The sequence below is a fragment of the Ictalurus punctatus genome, chromosome 7 (assembly GCF_001660625.3).
Source record: "Ictalurus punctatus breed USDA103 chromosome 7, Coco_2.0, whole genome shotgun sequence".
Lineage (NCBI taxonomy): Eukaryota > Metazoa > Chordata > Actinopteri > Siluriformes > Ictaluridae > Ictalurus > Ictalurus punctatus.
This window is the reverse complement of record NC_030422.2, coordinates 23417789-23439033: the sequence shown is the minus strand read 5'-3', so window position 1 is coordinate 23439033 and position 21245 is coordinate 23417789. Positions and strand designations below refer to the sequence as shown.

Sequence of the window (21245 nt, the reverse complement as noted above, 5' to 3'; positions counted from 1 at the left end):
GAATATTTGATGATATCTTTTCATGTGACAACACTGAAGAAATGACACTTTGCTACAATGTAAAGTAGTGAGTGTACAGCTTGTGTAACAGTGTAAATTTGCTGTCCCCTCAAAATAACTCAACACACAGCCATTAATGTCTAAACCGCTGGCAACAAAAGTGAGTACACTCCTAAGTGAAAATGTCCATATTGGGCCCAAAATGTCAATATTTTGTGTGGCCACCATTATTTTACAGCACTGCCTTAACCCTCTTGGGCATGGAGTTCACTAGAGCTTCACAGGTTGCCACTGGAGTCCTCTTCCACTCCTCCATGACGACATCACGGAGCTGGTGGATGTTAGAGACCTTGTGCTCCTCCACCTTCCGTTTGAGGATGCCCCCCAGATGCTCAATAGGATTTAGGTCTGGAGACATGCTTGGCCAGTCCATCACCTTCACCCTCAGCTTCTTTAGCAAGGTAGTGGTCATCTTGGAGGTGTGTTTGGGGTCGTTATCATGCTGGAATACTACCCTGCAGCCCAGTCTCCAAAGGGAGGGGATCATGCTCTGCTACAGTATGTCACAGTACATGTTAGCATTCATTGTTCCCTCAATGAACTGTAGCTCCCCAGTGGCGGCAGCACTCATGTAGCCCCAGACCATGACACTCCCACCACCATGCTTGACTGTAGGCAAGACACACTTGTCTTTGTACTCCTCACCTGGTTGCCGCCACACACGCTTGACACCATCTGAACCAAATAAGTTTATCTTGGTCTCATCAGACCACAGGACATGGTTCCAGTAATCCATGTCCTTACTCTGCTTGTCTTCAGCAAACTGTCTGCGGGTTTTCTTGCGCATCATCTTTAGAAGAGGCTTCCTTCTGGGACGACAGCCATGCAGACCAATTTGATGCAGTGTGTGGCATATCGTCTGAGAACTGACAGGCTGACCCCCCACCCCTTCAACCTCTGCAGCAGTGCTGGCAGCACTCATACGTCTATTTCCCAAAGACAACCTCTGGATATGACGCTGAGCACGTGCACTCAACTTCTTTGGTCGACCATGGCGAGGCCTGTTCTGAGTGGAACCTGTCCTGTTAAACCGCTGTATGGTCTTGGCCACCATGCTGCAGCTCAGTGTCAGGGTCTTGGCAATCTTCTTATAGCCTAGGCCATCTTTATGTAGAGCAACAATTCTTTTTTTCAGATCCTCAAAGAGTTCTTTGCCATGAGGTGCCAAGTTGAACTTCCAGTGACCAGTATGAGGGAGTGTGAGAGCGATGACACCAAATTTAACACACCTGCTCCCCATTCACACCTGAGACCTTGTAACACTAACAAGTCACATGACACCAGGGAGGGAAAATAGCTAATTGGGCCCAATTTGGACATTTTCACTTAGGAGTGTACTCACTTTTGTTGCCAGCGGTTTAGACATTAATGGCTGTGTGTTGAGTTATTTTGAGGGGACAGCAAATTTACACTGTTACACAAGCTGTACACTAAACTACTGTACATTGTAGCAAAGTGTCATTTCTTCAGTGTTGTCACATGAAAAGATATAATCAAATATTTACAAAAATGTGAGGGGTGTACTCACTTTTGTGAGATACTGTATATATATGAGGTAACACATAGGCCAAATTCCCTTAGTCATTCATAACAATGGGTAAGGCCAAGGAATATAGCTGTGATGTGTGGCAAAAGGTTGTTGAGCTTCACAATATGAGAAGTGGCTATAAGAAAATAGCACAAGCATTGAAAATGGCCATTTCCACCTTCAGGGCAATAATTAATAAGTTCCAGTTCAACTGGAAATGTTATGACTCAACCTGGAATTGGACGTGTGTGGAGGAATGGTCTCAGATCCCTTGCCATGTATTATTCAACCTCATCAGGCATTATAGGAGAACACTCAGAACTGTTATCTTGGCAAAGGGAGGTAGCACGAAGTATTAAGTAAAAGGGTGCCAATAATTGTTGCACACCTATATTTAACAAAACCTTTTTTGTTTTATTTGCAATTGTTTGATATCCATGACAGCAGAGTATTTTTGTGAATTTTCTGAACAAAAGATCAAAAGGTTAAACACTAAAGACATTTTTTCACAGCCTTCTTTGCTCATATTTACCAAGGGTGCCAATATTAATGTCGGACACTGTATCTAAACACCATAATGAATATACAATCATGAAAATGAGTGTCAGCCACTTAACATCGTATATTCAACTTTATATGAAATAGAATGCTTGAGTAATGTTCAACAGCAGGTCTGTGTTCAACGCAGTTTCGATTGTTTACACCATTTTCAAGTTTTCACACTTCACAGTTTCTCACATTGTAAAACAGGATATTGACGTGGTGTATGACTACCGGACACACCTCCCAAGACACAAATGTTCTGGGACCAGCGTGCCTCACAAAGCAGCAGAACAAGCTGCTCATATCTCCCTCCTTTTCTCCTCTCTGTCTCACTCTCTATCACAGCTTCTGAGCTTCGTAGTTAGAGTCGGTAATGCTCATCTGCAAACTTGACAAGAAAATGGTGGATCGTTACTGAACTGTGTCCTGCAATTCTCAGTGGACAAGGTGGGCAGAATGTGATCATTACTCAGGAACGGTGGCCAGGCAAGTGTGTGTGTGTGTGTGTGTGTGTGTGTGTGTGTGTGTGTGTTTGTGTGTGTGTGTGTGAATGAATGGATTCAGATGGGTTGAGTATACCATACTCCCATAGTAAAGTGTGACACAGTGCTCAGTTAACAGAAGACTCTATGAGTCATGCTGCTCTAGACTTTAGGGGACTCCATTATACAGCAGCTGCACACATTCATAAGTGCTACACAGACAGGGGCTATTTCTCTTTACAGCATTTACCTAAAGTCCCTCACAACACAACCTCTGCAGGGGACAAACAGACAGACAGAGAGACGGGAACAGAAAGCAAGAGTGGCAAAAAGAGCAGAATGGAGGAGGTGCAAACCACTGAGATAGGGACAGCAGAAGGAAGACAAACAAGGAGAGAAAAGGCAGGACAGAATGTGAATGAGTGAGTGGGACAGTTTGCTGGGATGAGCATCAATTGTGTGTGGGGGGGTGTTTGTTTGTGTGAGTGTGTGTGTCTGCAGTATCCCAGTTACACCCTTTCTCACACTTATCTACATCATTCCACTTCACAAGGCAGAATGCACACACACACACACACACACACACACACACACACACACACACACACACACACAAATCTACATTTGTTTACAAAATTATGCGTCTATGTATTAGGGAAGTAGCACAAAGTGTGGAGTAGCTGGAAAGCAGGTAGATAAGCCAGGATCTCATTTCAGACACACACAGACCAGAATTCCGGAATAAGTTTCCAGAATTCCATACTAACTGAATAACGGCAGCTTGGGAGGCACTAGTATGTGGCGAAACACCATAACGATCAGGTTCAAATTCTCACACACATCTTCATATCTTCATAGTGCACTTCCAGGGGACAGTCCCCCATTGTGTTATTTAATTGTGCCATGTAACTTAATAACTGTGCTGGACGTTGTTACTCTTTTGCCAGGGTACTAAGTATACCAAACACAGACATACGGGTGGAGCTAGAAATCGTGCAGAACAGTGACCAGCCAAAAGCAAATGTCACAATATCATCATAAGTCATCACTCAAGTCAGATACCAGACATCCCACCTCTCCTGGACATTCCAGGAGTCTCCCACATATTGATAGTGGCTCCCTGATGCAGATTATATACAATATCCTGAAAATGTATTTGTTTGAGAGCGAGCGAGCGAGCGAGAGAGAGTCCAGAAGATTTCTAATTTTAGACGGGCTCTGGAGAGGCAGAGAGAGCGAGTGACACGACGTAGCGAGAGTGACAGAGAGCATATCCTGATTTTCTACCTTTCTGCTATCAAGACCTATCAGTTTTGTCTGAGGATGGGCTTTACAGTCAACCTCTCTTAGTTCAGTGTACTACTGTAGTTTAGTAACACTGTAGTGTCAAAAAAATGAGATTAACAGGTGCCATGCATTCATTAGCATAGCTAACGTTATATAAACTAGCTGACTAGCTGCTAAGGAGCTACTCTATTGATGTCCTAAGTGATGAGGCAAAACTCCCTGTAGACTTGCTTAAAGTTGTAATAGAATAGAAAAATGACTCCATAAGTTGAATGATATAATATAATTTAATATAATATAGTCATGAAACGAGGAGCAAATACGAAAAACACACATAATACTTTGCAATGAACAATGAGACACGAGGTTAATACTAAACGTATTCAGGGGTGAAACACAAAACAGCTGAGAACAATGTGTCACATATGGGAAACAACCACTGAGAATACGGGGGCGGAGACAGGAGAGAAATCATATCAAATGTACATGTGTCAAAAGTAAACAAAGTCAATGTAACTGTAAAACCCGGAAGCGCACACTCGCGATTCGAGCTTTGGGTTTCAGAGCATGCTGCGTGCTTAGCGCTTAACGCGAGGGGAAATCATGACACATGTCAACAATTAAACACATTTTTAAAAATCTGTTCATGTGGAGGCTTTGTTGTTCAAGTCCCTGTGTTTGTAAATTATTTGCAGTGTGATCAGTTAAATTATTGTCTTCTTTCATAATCCAATGTCCTGTATTCACACATCCTTGGAAGTCGATTTGGGGGGCTTGGGTTGTTGGTGGGTGCAGTTAGGCGGGTGCTGGTGGTTGGGTGAGATGGGGTTTCCCTGGGGGGCGCTGCGTGATGGGGGTGGTGGAGCTACTTCCCTGAATTGAGTTTGTGCAGGGTGGGATGTCTGAGATACCAGACATTTTGAAAAAAAACATGCGCGCACACACACACTGTAAGGGCTACATCCTAAATGCATAATATATCTCTAATAAATAGTACACTGCAACATTTTACTCTATACAGAGGAATACCACTTGAGAAGTAGGGCAAATAGCTAGCTAAAATTGGCTTTCTATTGGCGCAGTGCATTTCAGCAGTATTGTCTGATAACATTCTCACTGAGTACAATGAAAATTCGGAAAGTTCTGTTTATTTAAAAAGACTTAAAGCAGCTGACCAAATGGAACTTTTCGGATTTTCCAAATGTCAAGTAAAAGGTAAATCAGACCTTAAAGCACTGCCATTTTTACTGCTGTTGTTATTAGTGTTTACTGTTAAGTGTCGAAATGATGGCATTTTTTTTTTATTGTAATATTTAATGTCTATAAGCACTCAACAATGAGCGCTTAACAACTGCTTCAGCAAAAAAATCCTTGCATTCTTTGGGTTGTTGGCCAATGAAGCACAATTCAATTAGATTCAATCACCCTTTATCCAATTGAGAACTTCTCCTCCTTTCACAGATGTTGTTGCATGATAGAAAACAGACACAGCTACTCGACTAGGGTATTAATAGTTCTGGACACGTATTAGTAGCTATACGGTGCTGTACTCTAGGCCTACTGACCAGTGGAAAATGAGTAGAAGCATTAGAGGACTGCAAATTGTTCCTGTTCCCCACCGGTACAATGTGTATAAGCTCTTGAATAAGTCTCTAATGTCTGTGTCTGAAAAAATCGATTTGTGCTTTCATATTACTGTATAACTGCAGTTACAGTATAAGTTATATTCATTTCAATATGTGTGGCAGCCTGGGAAAACTCTTCACTTGGTGAACGTTTGAGATTTTCTACTACTTCTGCAAGTTTTCATGAACTGAATATGTTTCCCTTTTGCAGGTATCGCAACCAAATGCTCTAGCAGTTTAAAGTCTGTTTACCCCTAAAAATGAAAAAGTGAGAAAACTGAATTTAAGGATTTTACTCTGGCTACAGCGCCGCAGCATCACTGACATTTTGACAGCCGTTATCTGATTACCAACTGAACTGTTTTGGCTTACGTCCATTTCACTATGACACGCAGCAATTTGATCAATGTGTGACATTCACTGTGTGAGAAAATCACGCTTATTTAGCAAGGTTTTACACATCTTTAGGCTGACTGTGTTTACCACTGCACTTGTTAATTGGGCTGCTTATCAAATGTGACATTTGCAGGAAGGTAGCCTATGCTAGATTAAAAAATAAATAAATACAAATGTCAGTGTAATTTATGGTAAAATACTGTTATATAACAACAGTAAAAACAAACAAACAAACAAACAAAAAAAACTGTGAATGAAATAAATGGAGGGGAAAAGGTTTCCAAAACTGCAAAACACCACAAATATTAATGTAAACCAATCCTGTTATTCACTGTTATTTACGATAAAAATTTGGAAACCTAACAAATTTGACATTTGTTAGTTACATAATCCCCTATTAAAGTAGATTTTTTTCCCCTGTGTTGTCCACCTTAAAATGTACTGCTATGTGAACAACAAAATTGATTTTATTTTGTAATGTCTTTTCTCTATTTGATTTCTTTAAAAGTTAGTGCAAAGGCCCATCAGAGCTGTGTGTGTTTGTGTGTGTGTTACCCACAATCCAATCCTCAGTGGAGCGGTGTGGGTGCAGGTTTTCATTCCAACCCAGCAGGAGTCACACCTGATTCCACCTGTTTAAACAGCTGATCTTTTATTTTAACAAACTATCACATGTGACTCCTGCAGGCCATCCATCCATCCATCCATCCAGAGGAGTCTGGAGTCTCTCCCATGGGATTCAGGGCACAAGGCACGGGACATCTTACACACACTGACAGACCCACACACTACGGACAATTTGCGCTTACAAAGCAGTCTTTGGACTGGACCGGACTACCTGTAGGAAGCCCCTGAAGCATGGGGAATACATTCAAGCTCCATGAACACAGGGTGGAGGAGGGAATCAAACCCCCAACCCTGGAAGTGCAAGGAAAATGTGCCAAAAACTATGCCACTGTGCCCACCACTAGTGCAGGCCATTTTGAGTATTTTTGGAGGGTTTTTCATCTTTTTTTGCCTTTTTTCTCTTTGTACTCCATAGCTGTGGTGTAGTAATGACTAATTTCTGGCAGTAGAAAGTGATCTACCTGCTTTGGGACATGATGTTGTAAGCACTTGAAGCCATCCACCCTCTCTATCTGCACTCATGGAGCACTTTATTAACACAAAGGTGTTCTATGGATTCAGATACAGTGACTGGGAATGCCACTGAAGAACACTGAACTCACTGTCATGTTCATGAAACCAGTTTGAGATGCCTGATTTCATGCTGGAAGTAGCCATTAGAAGATGGGTAAATTGTGGCCATGAAGGGATACACATGGTCAGCAACAATACTCAAACAGGCTGTGGCATTTCAGTGATTATTTATTGGTATTAATGATTCCAAAGGGAGCGGCTGTGGCTCAGGTGGTAGAGCGGGTTGTCCACTGATCGTAGGGTTGGCGGTTCGATTCCTGGCCCACATGACTCCACATGCCGAAGTGTACTTGGGCAAGACACTGAACCCCAAATTGTTCCCGATGGCAAGTTAGCACCTTGCATGGCAGCTCTGCTACCATTGGTGTGTGTGTGTGTGAGTGTGTGTGAGTGTGTGTGAGTGTGTGTGAATGAGACATAGTACAAAGCGCTTTGGATAAAAGCACTATATAAGTGTGCCATTTACCAAAGTGTGCCTAGAAAACACCATTACACTGCTTCCACCAGTCTGGACTGTTGATACAAGGAAGATTGGGCCCATGGATTCATGCTGTTGGTGCCAAAGTCTGACCCTACCATCTGTGTGCCTGAGATGCATCAGACCAGTTACGTTTTTTTGTTTTTTTGTTTTTTTTCCAGCCATCAACTGTCCAGTATTGAGAGATAGTGCCCACTGCAGCCTCAGCTTTCTGTTCTTGGCTGACAGAAATGGAACCCAATATGATCTTCTGCTATTGTAGCCCAACTGCCTCAAGGTTTGCCGTGTTGTGCATTCCGAGATGCTTTTCTGCTCACCATAATTGTACAAAGTGGTTATCTGAGTTACTGTAGCCTTTCTTTTTCTGTTGACCTCTCATTATCTAAAGCTGCTGTACCATAAAATGTATTATTTTAGCATATTCCATGGTTTTTAAAGAAACTAAAATCTCTCTTATATCTGTTGAAGGAGTTTCTTTTTCATTGACATGTGTGAGTTAAATTTGTAAAATAGTTTACTGTAGGTCTATGTAATTTGTGTTTTGACTAGAGTTAATGTCATTGTAGTAATTTGTTGGTTTTAAATTGCTGTTTATTTATAGAAAATACTTTTACTGTTTTTGGAAATGGCAGTATTTCAGGGTACAGTGGGTGTAGTTATAAATTAATGCTGATGTATAGGGTAGGGCAATACCGTTTCTTACAGTACATCTCTAGCAGCTATAGTACATCTCTACAGTACATCTCTACAGTACATCTCTATACAGTACATCTCTAGCAGCCACAGCTGTCAGCATTTTGCCAGAAAATGCATGGGAAAAATATTCTAATGGAAATTCTATAAAAGAAATCACAAGGTTTGGCTGTTAATTTTACAGCAAAACTCTGACCTCCAATTTACATTAGTGCTGTTTTTTTTTTTTTTTTTTTTTTTAATTGCACATTACTGTAAATAAAAAACACAGTCTTTCACCATAAAATATACAGGCAGGAAACTATTTAACCATATCACAATAAACGGTGCTACAAAGTTCTGGCCAGCACAGCTGCCAGGTGTTTTTTTGTTTGTTTTTTTGTTTTTTGTTTTTATAGTGGTTTCTTTTAAATTTGTGGTTGGTGTGACAAAGGATGTTATAAGCAGAGAAACCCACATTTTGCTAATAAAACATCACAACCACAGCAACATCTGACAGGTTTTCTAAGACTACCACACATAGAAATGCATAATTATATGGCAGTTCCAACAACATTATCAAATCTGCAATTAAACTTCTGAATATTTCCACCATTTCAGTCTCAGTCACAACAGTAGACTTCACATAATGAAAGAATTAACTGGAACATAAAAATAAATTTAAAAAACAAAACAAAAAAAAACCAAGTGGCTTCGAGGTGTTGACCCAGAGCAAGGAAAAAAGTAAACTATAATTCAAATTATGTCCAGAGTGGAACTGCAGGATTCAGGCTTTGAGTGCATGATAAAGAGTCATGAACTGCTTCTGCCTGGAGTTTAGAAAGAAAAGGTGTCCAATTGGAGAGATGGCAATCAGCATGCTGACTTACGTATGGAACAGATGGAAAGAAATGAAACGCATGACCTTTTCTACGATTTCTCTGACTTTTGGAGCCTTCGCTCTCCCTCTCTCTTTCATTCTCTCTCCATTTTCTATGATCATGAAGTCAGCTTGACTCACATCCTTGTGTCTCATTCACAAGCCCAGAGGAAACACACAATAGTGCTCTTGACAATGCTAATTTCACATTCGGCAATGTTTACTTCTCAGTGTCATGTTTCACGATGCCAAAGCACGTAACTCTGGCCACTTAGCTCCAGCCCAGGCTGTTAGTGATGTCAGCAAGAGCATTTAGTGGCTGTAAGGCATCACTCTGCTCGTCCCCCGCTGAGATCGCCCGGGAGAAAGCGGCACAGACCTGACACCATAATGGCTGTTGTATTGTGAGGGACACACAAAGAGAGAGAGAGAGAGAGAGAGAGAGAGAGAATGATGGAAGGAGGGCTAGAGAGAGCATTAAACAGGGATGGAAAGAGAGAGAGATAAAAAGAGAAGTACAGGGATTTACACGTGGGTCAATACTGAGACAGAAAATGAGGGAGAGAAAAGAGGAAAGAATGGGATGGTACTAGCAATTGGGGTGATAAATGTATGTCCCCATATCTTACATCTCTCTGCACCAGCATGTGTTACAGCAGCAAGAAAATCCCACAGTGGAACAGAATTTTTTTAAAACGCTGTCTGCCGCTGTCACTAGAGGGCTTTTTTTTTCTTTCATGTAAAAAGCCAAGAGCTGTGGATATACTCGGGCTGCCTCACTGTCAACATTACCAACTCTCAGCAAATACAAACACACTTTAAGATCTACACATATTTAAATAGACAGAAGTGCTTATTCACCACCACCTCTTCTAAGAGACTACACTATATCGAAAAATTGTACCACTATATAGACTGTTCTGTATAAAGCTTACTTCAGAGTGCCACAAAAACACATCGTGACCTGCCATTGCATAAGCATAAGAATGTCAAATATGTAAACTGAAGCTATGAAAATCCACAATGGTCAAATTTTGGTTAGATTGCCTGTTCAAAATAACCTTGGATACTGTAGATTTCTGACTAAGAACGAACTGCTGCTGTAATCATAAAGACTGTCGTGTGCTCATCCCAGGATTCTGACTCACACTGTGTGCACACTGAACATCCTTTACTCTTCTACACCTGTGTACTGTAATGATTTCTTAATCTCACTCTCCGGTCTCACCCAGAAGAGAATGAGTTCATTTTTGAGTCTGCTTCCTCTCTAGGCTTCTTTCTCATGTCCTTTCAGGGAGTTTTACCTGGTCACTGTCTCCTCTGGCTTTCATTATGGATCTAAATCTAGTTCTGTAGAGCTACTTTGTGACAATGTCAAATGTTAAAACTGTTATACAAATGAAACTGAATTGAAAATTGAATTGAACTTGCATTTATGGCTGCTCCGGTGTCCAGGGCTGGCAGGTCTTTTTGACAAAGGCACTCTAATGGCCAATAACAGCAGGTTAATGCAATATCTCAAAATCTGCTCCTTCAAATCGCTATACACTGCTTTTAAAGTCATACAATACATTTGTAATGAAGTGGCATCCTTTATAGTTCTTTCACCGAGGTCTTAAAATGACCTCATGTTATTATATGTGTGGAAGCCATATAATAATCATATTTATACACATGTATCATGTATGTATAATCTATATGTATGTATTTATACATGTGGTGGCCCTTCACAAGTTCTGAAAGTTCAGTTCAGGTTTTCCTGAACTGAAATGTGCTTCTCTTTTGCATACAGTCCAATCCGTCATGATTGGAACGGCAAGGCCAATTCTTTTCTCTTTTTTTCTTGCTGTAGACTGAAGACATTTGGGTTTGAACTCAAAAGATGAATACAAAAAAGAGAGTTTAGAAGTTCAGCTTTCATTTCTTGGTATATACATGTAGATATGTTAAGTGACATAGTACATAGTACATTTTGTATCAGACCACCAGACAATTTCTAGGCGAGCACAAATGTTGGAACTTTTGACTGACAGATGATTGTTGTTACCCAGGGGTGTCCTGTTAGATTAATTGTTTAAAAAAATAAATATCTCTGAAAATCTCATTCTGGTTTTAGCCTTCAGTTTCACCTGTGAAGACTGCATTTGTTGCGAAAAAAAGGATAAGCCAACATGAAGATCAGAGAGCTGTTTATGGGAGTATGCAAGCCATGCAACCTCCACAGGGCAGGGGTGAAATTATCACAATCCACCAATCAAAGAAGACTTCGAGAGCAGAAATATAGAGGCCAAACCCAAGATGCAAAATACTCATCAGCAGTAAGAATCAGAAAGCCAGATTGGAATTTGCAAAGAAATACAGAGATGAGCCACAGAAGTTCTGGAATCAAGATTAACCTCTACCACAGTGATGGAAAGGCCAAAGTGTTGAGAAAGAAAGGATCTGCTCATGATCCAAAACATACAAGCTCATCTGTAAAACATGGTGAAGGTAGTGTCATGGCTTGAGCTTGCATGCCTGCTTCCGGAACAGGCTCACTAATCTTTATTGATGGTGTAACTCATGATGGTATTGGCAGAATTAATTCAAAAGTTTACAGGAACATTTTCTCTGCCAATTTACAGAGAAATGCATCCAAATTAATTAGGAGAATTTGTATCACGCAGCAAGGCAATGATCCAAAACACACTGCCAACTAAACAAAAACTTTATCAGGTGGAAAAACTGAAAGGTTTTACACTGGCCAAACCAATCACCAATAACCCAACTGAGTAGCATTTCACTCCAGAATCAAACAACTAACAGAGGCTGTGGTAAAAGCCAGGAAAAGCATCACAAAAGAAGAAACCAACATTTTGGAGATGTCAGTGTGTTGTAGGCTTGTTCTAGGTGTGTTGTAGGCTTGATGTAGGTATTGCAAGCAAGGGATATCCAACCATGCAATATTATGTGTTATTTACTTTAAGTTACTTCAAGACTTATCTGTTCCTATTCTGTACATTATCCTGCCTAAAGACAGCGTGGTCTGACACAAAAGGTTCTGTGTTTTATGTTGTTTAACACATCTAGATGTAAATACCAGGAAATAAAAGCTGAAATCCAAAACTCTTGTCTCATATCCATCTTTTGATTTCAAACCCAAGTGTCTTTGGTGTATAGCACCAACAAGTGAATTGGCCTCGCCGTTCCAATAGTTTCGGAGGGGACAGTGTATCTCTATGAGAAGATCTAGCAAATTAAAATCTGATAACCCTCAAAAGTGAAAACAGAGAAATTTACAATTGAAGCTTTAATTCCAATTAGACTGAAAGTCACCCCACGTACATATACTTTATAAACTAATCGACTGACGGGAAAACAACACTACTGATAAATTATAAACATGTTTACAATTGGGAAATGTGTTCTCGCTTTGTTATCAGCATCATTCTCATCAGTCTCTGTCTCATCACCTGAGGTAAAAGTGACTCTGAATTTAAACATGAGCCTCATCACCATCTCCTCACTCGACTGATCTCTGTTCACATGGAAATAATTGCTGATTCATTTATTTATTATGATTGCGGACATTTTGACAGTCATTATCTTATTAGAGAGGAAATCACGCTTAGCTTGAAGGTTTTAGACTTGTTTAGACAAGATGACTGCCTAACCCAACATGGTTTTCACAGGCAGACAGCCAAAGCAAGGTTAGAATCTAGCCAAATTTATACATACTTCTGATAAAAATCCATTTATTGTGTCTTAAAGTAGAGATATCATAGTACATTTTTAGCAGAACTCAATTTTGGTCAAACCATATATTTCATCATTTTTGGCTGTTTTCTACAATCCATCAGCCACAGTGATATACAACGGGTTTTCCTCACTCATTATACTATATGAAATAACCAGACCAGATCACTTAAAGATTTATATTTATAAAGATTTTGAGGTCAGTCTAGCATTTGGCAATATTTCTCAAGCCAAATTCTAAATGAAAGAAATCATTATGTGGGACTCAACTGTATCTGATTTATAGTGTATTATGGATAAATGCTTCATTGAGAGTTGGACGACGCCACTAAATCGCTGTCACTTGAAGTAGTGCACTGTATGACAACGAGGGAAAGAATTCAACCACAGCTACAGATCCTAAAATTCACAGCCAGTTACATACCTGAAATGCAGTTAAAAAATTTCATTACAGCCACATGCAGTTTACAGTTTGACCCAGAAAAGTATGCTTCCTGAATCATAGGAAAACACCTCAGAGCAGGTTATGCACTTATGGACTAAAGCTTGAATGTTAACAGTGCTTAATTGACCCTCTCCTGGTGAGGCGAACTAAAGAATCTCTAGTATGTTCTTCAATGACCCACATCTAATGATGATGCTTGGCATTGATTTAGCAAATCATAAATTATGCCTGTGTTGTTACTCCTGAGACAAACCACTCACAGGTGGAGTACACACCGACACACACCATCATCATCATCCAACCCTTGAGTCAATAGTCTACCCTTTTCTACCACACTTTAATCCCCTGTCACACATGATAAGCCAAGAAAATCCTAGCAGTCCTGCACATTCAATACATTCACCACTGACCTATAAATCCAATAAGTCTTAAACATACACACAAAACTAGCAGTGATTAAACTCTCTTATATCACAGTGCAGCAGCAGCTCATGACCATAGATTTTGGTGGGGAAGGACAACATTAAAAATTACATAGCCTCAAACAAAATTAAATCAAGAGGCCATCACATTTAACTTATGCTACAAACTACAATCTAATTTTTAGAGTAACCACATAATAGGCAGTTGATATTTAACAATATACAGTTATAGAGTCTAGCGGCTCATTTTGAGCATTTTTGTTGTAACTTCAACTTTTGATGTTCAACTGTGTTCAGTACAACAGGTGTGTTTTCCATCATGTACACTGTACTGTAGAGGCAATATCATTAACCAGGGTGGACAAGATTCAGCAAAGTTCCGTTCCCAACTATATCTCAAAATCCACTCAAAAGTTTACATTGGAAAAGGAGACATTTTTCATCTTTTTCTCAGCTTTTGTTTGTATGGGAAACAAGGTCACCATGGTGCACAAGCTTTTCTGATGTAAGAATACGACTCCCCTCTTCCCTTTCCCAATCTTTGCAATATAGTGTCTCTTACAATAAAAAATGGTTCTGTACATCAGACACACTGTCTGCACTTTCGCACTGCCTTTGGTTGAGGAAATGTATTAGATTTAGTGTGATTACTGCCCCAATTGGTCTCTATTATAACTTGTTGTGATTCCCATTTTCACCACTAGGTGCATCTCTATGGAGCCAAATGGGGCAATGAGCACACTGCCACAAGATTGCGTAACATCGAAAAAGGTGAGCAAATCAATTGAACATCAGCTTATATTTGTAAAAGAGTAACAATATTTAAATCATTAGCCACTCAAAAGAGGGCATTACTATTTCAATAGAATTTGAAATATATAGGGTTGAGAATAAGGTCTTATCAGAACGGCTTATATATATGGCGGGATTGTTCCCATGGATGAGCCTCCACCGCTTTAGCACTGTTGAACGCTCAATTCTGATTAGCTGGAAAGTGTTGATTAATTTTCTATAACAGCAACCCTGACAGTAGTGCCATCTGTAAAGCAAATCACAGATTTATTATAACTTCAATCAACTTCAGGGTGGTAACAGTACACACAGTACCTCCTATAACAACACACCCTGTCATGTTTGATTCCTTATTTATACTGCATAACAGCTTATTGGTAGCTCAGACAGTGCATATGTTTTACAGGTGATGAAACGGTTACTGGAATGCAAGCACATAATGTATTTATATACCGTACAGTCAGTTCAAGGTTGCCACTCTTTTCCCAGTTTCCCATCGGAACATGTGTGATGGATAGACAGAAAGCAGGCATGAGTCATGACGGGTCAGCGACCTGCGATTCCGTGTAGTGTATTTCCAGGCCGCTGTATGGAAATGTTTTTTTATGGAACATTGCAAAGAGCGAAGCTGGAATGTTCAGGGTTTGTAGCAGTAGTCCAAAGAAACAGTAACTCATGCACTAACCACAGAACAAGACAATTCCAAATGCTGTTCCATTACATTTTTACAATTTATAAAATTAGAATAATATCAATGCATTGTGTTGCTGTTTACGTTCTCCTCTAACACAGGTGGAAAGCAAGAACTAAAACACTGCGGTGATGTTTATGTAAGTTTAATGTGCAATGAATTAGGACAGAAAAGCAGTCAAACATGGTATGTGCACTCCCCGTGAGTCTGTGTGAGTGTGCGTTCATGTGTGTGTGTGAAATGAGTGAATGAAATAGATAAAGGCAAAGTGAGAAAAGAGACGGAAGCCAGCAGTGCAGTATGCCGTCAGCTTAAACAACAATTAAACACTGCACGCTAGTTAGCACATGCTGTTATTTAATTTCCTAATGGACTAAATCCTTTATGCAGAGCTATAAACACAACCCAGGGGGGGGTCGAATAATCTCAGCACGTTTCACAGCTCTGGAAACATGATGACTACAGATTTTACACACACCTGCAAAGCCTGCCATAGGTAATCTCTAATACGGACACAGACACGCTTCCTCTTGTTTTGCTGAGAAATTTCTGGCACCGTTCCATTATTTGTCCGGGCCCATGTTAGCTGTCATGTGTTAAATCAAAACAACACTGATGTGGGCGGGGATCAGGCATACAGGATAGTGTGTTTTCCTTCACCAGCAGGTTGGGAGTCAAACACCAAAGAGACTTCCCTGAGTACTCGCACATAAGACAGAGTGCAGCTCTGCTCCCTGGAGACGGGCCACCACGACAGGTTGGCTGTTTTCCGCGGCTTACCTCTGCAGCTATGTTAAAGGGAGGAGCTGCCAGGCCACAGCCACACAACCAGACAGAAACTGATGGGAAAGTACGTGAAAGAGCTCCCTGGTGCATGCAAAACAAATATTTACTTACACATTCGGAGGCGGTGCATGCATAAATATTCGTGCTGGTGTGTGTTTGAACAAGAATGGTTGCTGGATTGAGACATTTAGTCAAGCCGGTACAGACGTAACTGGCAGTCTTAACCATGCAGATGAGGGGTTGTTAGTGTACAAACAAGCTTACAATTCAAATGAGCCTGACCAGCAGCGGTTTATTGACATTTGTATCCAACTGCAGATGCATCCTGTATGCAGTTCCGGGGCAGTGCATCGATTAATCCATGTACACATGCTGGAAATCCCGATGTGCTATCTTAAACAAATCAGGCACTTGATATCCAATTTGAAAGGGTGTTTCATATCAAACAATACACTACAAAAAACATCACTACAATACTAGTAAATGCACCACTACAAGAACGGACCACACTCTATCTCATTTTGTTGTCAGCAATCACACACACTCAGACAAAAGCAAGGGTTTATGATCGAACAAGCAGTGACAACTGCAAGAAAGGTATTTTGAAGCCTCCTTTCATTTGCAGTGACAAGTCAAATCAGTCCTGACAGATCAGCGAGTGGGCTCACCCCTGAGCCACTGACAAGCTCTAATGTTCACAATAAGCTGTCCATTAATATTTATGAGAGACCCAACGGAGAGTCAAGCTCTCAGGTACGCAGTCAAAGTCTCTGATAGAGCCGAAGAGAACGGAAACATTACCAGAGCAGGACGATGTTCCTGATGAAGCAGCTGAAATGAAACACGAAATAAATACTCATCTTTCAGTGACTGTGCGGATCATTCATTCATTCATCTTCAGAAACCGCTTAATCCTAGTCACGGTCACTGGAAATCCGGAGACTAACCTGAGAACACTGGACCTGAGGCTGGAATACAGCCGTGATGGAATGTCAGTCACCTACTGGCATGTTTTTTGGCCAGTCAGAGGAAGCCAGAGATTCCACATGAAACATACAGGACTACAGGGAGAACATTAGGAATTGCAGCTGTTGTCTGTTTTACCGCCAGTTTGGATTAAAGGTAGCATCCGCATTTTTCAGAAGTTAGCTGACATTTTGAAACTCAAAGAGTTTTCCTCCAAGCAGCTGTTTTAGTATGCATCCATCCATCCATCCATTTTCCATACTTTACATACATTACCCTACACAGGGTTGCGGGGTAGCCTGGAGCCTATCCCAGTGGACTCGGGGCACACGATGAGGGACACCATGGATGGGGTGCCAACTCATCCCAGGGCAAGATATTTTAGTTTATGAACAAAGATTTCTACATATTACAAAGCTTCTACTGACTCCACCTTTAATATATGAACTGCAATTCCTGTATCCTGAAAAAACAAACAAACAACTACTTACCCACAGAGGAATCATATTATGAGCTCAAATCACATGATGATGTCCTGTAGTGTCAAAGCTGCAGTGTGTTCGTGTGTGTGTGTGTGTGTACTGTCAAATATTGGATTTTGTAAATGTTACCTGAGCACAGAAAACCTAGACTAACAAAGGATTCTGTGTGACCTTCTAGCCTTAATTGCCTGATGAGAGCACTGAAAAAATCCAATATACAAAATCGAGCACACACATACAGTACGTGCAAGTGATCCCTGTGATAAAACAGGATAATATTTTATTTCCATATATATATATATATATATATATATATATATATATATATATATATATATATATATATATATATATATATATATATATATACATATACACACACACTTTTTTTAATAAGAGCTTTAATACATTTAAATTGGGTCAAAGACGTTTTTTTGCCAGGAAACAGAATTTAAATTTAAAGCGTGACACGGAGAAGAACAATGTGACTCCGTCAGAACCGGCAGAGAAAACGGGTTAATCCTGGATAACATCTTCCTACTGAAAAGGAAAAAAAAGCCTGATCATATACAACTCTGCACCTGGTTATTTGCACCATCCACCATTTGCACCACCTTCATGTTTCTTTCTCCATCTATTTATCCCAGATTCCCTAAATCACACCAAGGACTCGTTCTCCATTATCCTCCAGTTCTTCATCTCTCTCTCTCTCTCTCTCTCTCTCTCTCTCTCTCTCTCTCTCTCTCAGGTAGATGAAACATTTCATCGAGCCCACTCCAAGAACGACCACTGGCAAAATGTCAGCACATACTCACATTAATCCTGCTAGACTTTGGCAGTGACGATACAACTTAAAGACAACTGCACTTCAATATTTTGGGCAGATGAAAGGGCAGTTAATCAGGTGATCCTGATTCTCATTTCTCTTGGCACCGCCAGCGATAACATGTGGACGTGCTTGCAGTGAGCAGTGGTGGGTATATGCACAAAGCTGAAGCGCTTTAGTAGCTTTGCCTCAGTATCATTTATTGCAAATATCCTATTTAATAAGCAGGACCTAATATATCATTTGTTCATAGTTCCCATAATAGTTATAGAATAAGGATGTAATCTAATAACATTTCATTCTAATCAATATATATATATATTTTTTTTTTTTGTGGGATGCATGAGAACATGCTGACCTGAACATCCTGTCTGCTGATGACTCTTTCTGTGTGTGTGTGTGTGTGTGTGGGTGTGTGTGTGTGTGTGTTATCTGAATCTGATGAATCACTGCATGCAGACGACGCACCAAACACAAATCTTTAATCAGGTCCCAGGCTTTACCACGAGCTCAGCAATTTGATATGATGTTTTTAGTAAATTACGCAGTAATTGTGACACTGAGTTTCAGATCAATACTTCAACACTGATAGACTATGAGTGAAAAACCGGTTCATTTCTTTTCCAGTACACAAATCTCACACACACACACACAATAATAATCAGCTGCCTCCGCATGGTTATTTCCTAATTAGACAAGACGCGCTGACAATAAACGCGCGCGCGTTGTCTAATATGTGCTTACCTTTAACGGTCTGAGGCGCTCGTGCTCTCGTGGTTTTGTCGCAGTTTAGTGAAAGAAAGTGTTTCCGTGTGTTTTAACAATCCGAGAGATGCAACAAGCACCCGGTCCCGTTGTGGTTTGTATGACTTTTTTTTTTGTCTCATATTGTCCTCCTGGAGCGCGCGGGGTACACACATAGGAAACCATGTCAATAAATGTGTTGTATGTTTTGCAATAATAACAACTTAAACACTGCCTGGAGAGGGGTGTTCACTAGAGAACACTCCAAAGTGTTTGTTTGGGTTTTCCTTAAATAAAACAAAACCAAACACACACACACACACACACACACACACACACACACACACACACACACACACACACACTATACTTAAGTAGCCTATAGTTTAAGGTGTAGAAATAAAACTAGATTAGAACTAATGCATTGAGAACTGCAGCTAGTGTGTGATGTCGGATGTGTTCCAGGTGTGTGATATTGTTTCAAAATAAACTCACCCATTAACATGACCTCGCTTTGTCTCGGTGTCCACTTCTTCACTTCATGGTTCATGTCCAACCCATTCTGCTCCTCGCCTCAGCTGTTCATTCACGGATTCCTTCACGGTCGCGGCGGGACGCTGAAAGACAGACTCTCTTCCTCTCACACACCGGACTCCGGGACCGGAGACTGAAGCAGGAGCGGAGCGCGCGCCCCGGAGAGCGACGTCACTGGGTGAGCGCGCGCGTGCGCTTTTCCCGAAACACAGCGCGTGCAGCGCTAAACCAGTTCTTTTCGTGGCGCGCGGCCAGATGTGGTGTAGAAGAGAGCGGAGGTGGTGCTGGGATGGTTGTGAGTCCACTCTCAGCACAAGAGTTAGAACTAAAAAAAAAAAAAGAAAAGAAATACTAGTTGGTTCCCGCCGTTAGTTATACAGCCTATTAGCTTATTGTGGCCTGCTTGTTCTCTGCAACATTGCCGTTTCGCCTAAGGCACGTTAAGACGTGTCGAGGTATGGCAGGTGGATATCGCTGTGTGAAAGGAATGCAATCACGTTGTTCTGTTTCAATTAACCTTCCCATCCTGCGTTTAAAACACTCACTATAAGTAACGGTATTAATTCAATGCACATTACTGCAGTGGAATCAATTCACCAAAGCACAGCATGTGGCAAGGTCGAATAACATCAACTTCAGTGCTGGGGTTTAAAAAGGAGCCCGAGGAAAGCTTAGCTCCATATGAGGTCCCTTCAAAACAGCAAGCCATATCGATCATTTAGTGTATAAACATTAGGTCTTATTTAGGCTATAGAAGGTCTTGTTTTGTAATCAAATCCAGAAAAGCTCACTTTTCTTCTATGGCTGAAATGTATTCTCATATTAGTGTTGTATTCATTATGTTTTTCATTTGTTCATCTTTAGTTAAGCCGGGTTCACATTGTGCGATTTGGACCACAATTTGGTCGTCTGAGACAAATTTTGAGAATCCTATAAGATTCCTAGGCCAAAATCTGTAGCATTTGATCGCTAATTTGACGTGTTCCCCAACAGCCGATTAACAGCCGTTGCGATCACATTTTTCCTCCAATTAAATTCTGGCATTGTCAGAAGATTTGAGGCGCAGTCCTGTAGTGCGGTTTCTCCTACTCCGTACGAGTCTTCTTGTGTGCGTCCGGTTTTTTTGCTAAAAATAACACAAAATAAAACAGAGATGTGTTGTTTATACTTTTTCCCCCTGCAATTATCCTAAAATGCAATTTGTATGTTAAAATTTTAAAATGCTCACAAAATGAACAAACAATTGCATGAAATTCAGGTAACATTTATTAAATCATTTAAACATTTGACGGATGTCAGTTGGAGAATTGGAGTTGATGCAACTTCTTACAAATCTCTCTGCCATCTGGGAAGACAAGAGTCCCACTCCCTTCCATTTGAAAAGCTGTAAAAGAGCAAAAAGAGTGTTGGTTGGTTGTTAGCTACAAAATATGGACAAACGCCTTTGGGCTTCAACTGAGAAATTGTGTTACAGAATCCCAAATTGTGTAATTTTGGAAATGTGACCTCCTCTCTGATACTGAACAAAATGGTGCTGTAGCCTCACCAGGAAAATCTAGCTGACTTCTGAATATTTATTTTTCTGCCTTTAGCACCTCACCACCAATTTTTTTGCACAACCTAATTAGTCAAACAACATAGTGAGTTACCAACATATAGAGATAATGGAAA

At 40.6% G+C, this 21245-nt stretch overlaps 1 protein-coding gene across 2 annotated transcripts in view; it reads right to left on the bottom strand.

Annotated features, from left to right (window-relative positions):
- htr2cl1 (5-hydroxytryptamine (serotonin) receptor 2C, G protein-coupled-like 1) overlaps positions 1–20189 on the bottom strand; it is a 126746-nt gene extending 106557 nt beyond the window's left edge. For both annotated transcript variants that reach the window (XM_017471087.3, XM_017471091.3), the window contains exon 1: positions 19536–20189. The gene's annotated coding sequence lies outside the window, so the exon portion shown is untranslated. The remainder of the gene's footprint in view (positions 1–19535) is intronic.
- Positions 20190–21245: the final 1056 nt, after the last annotated feature.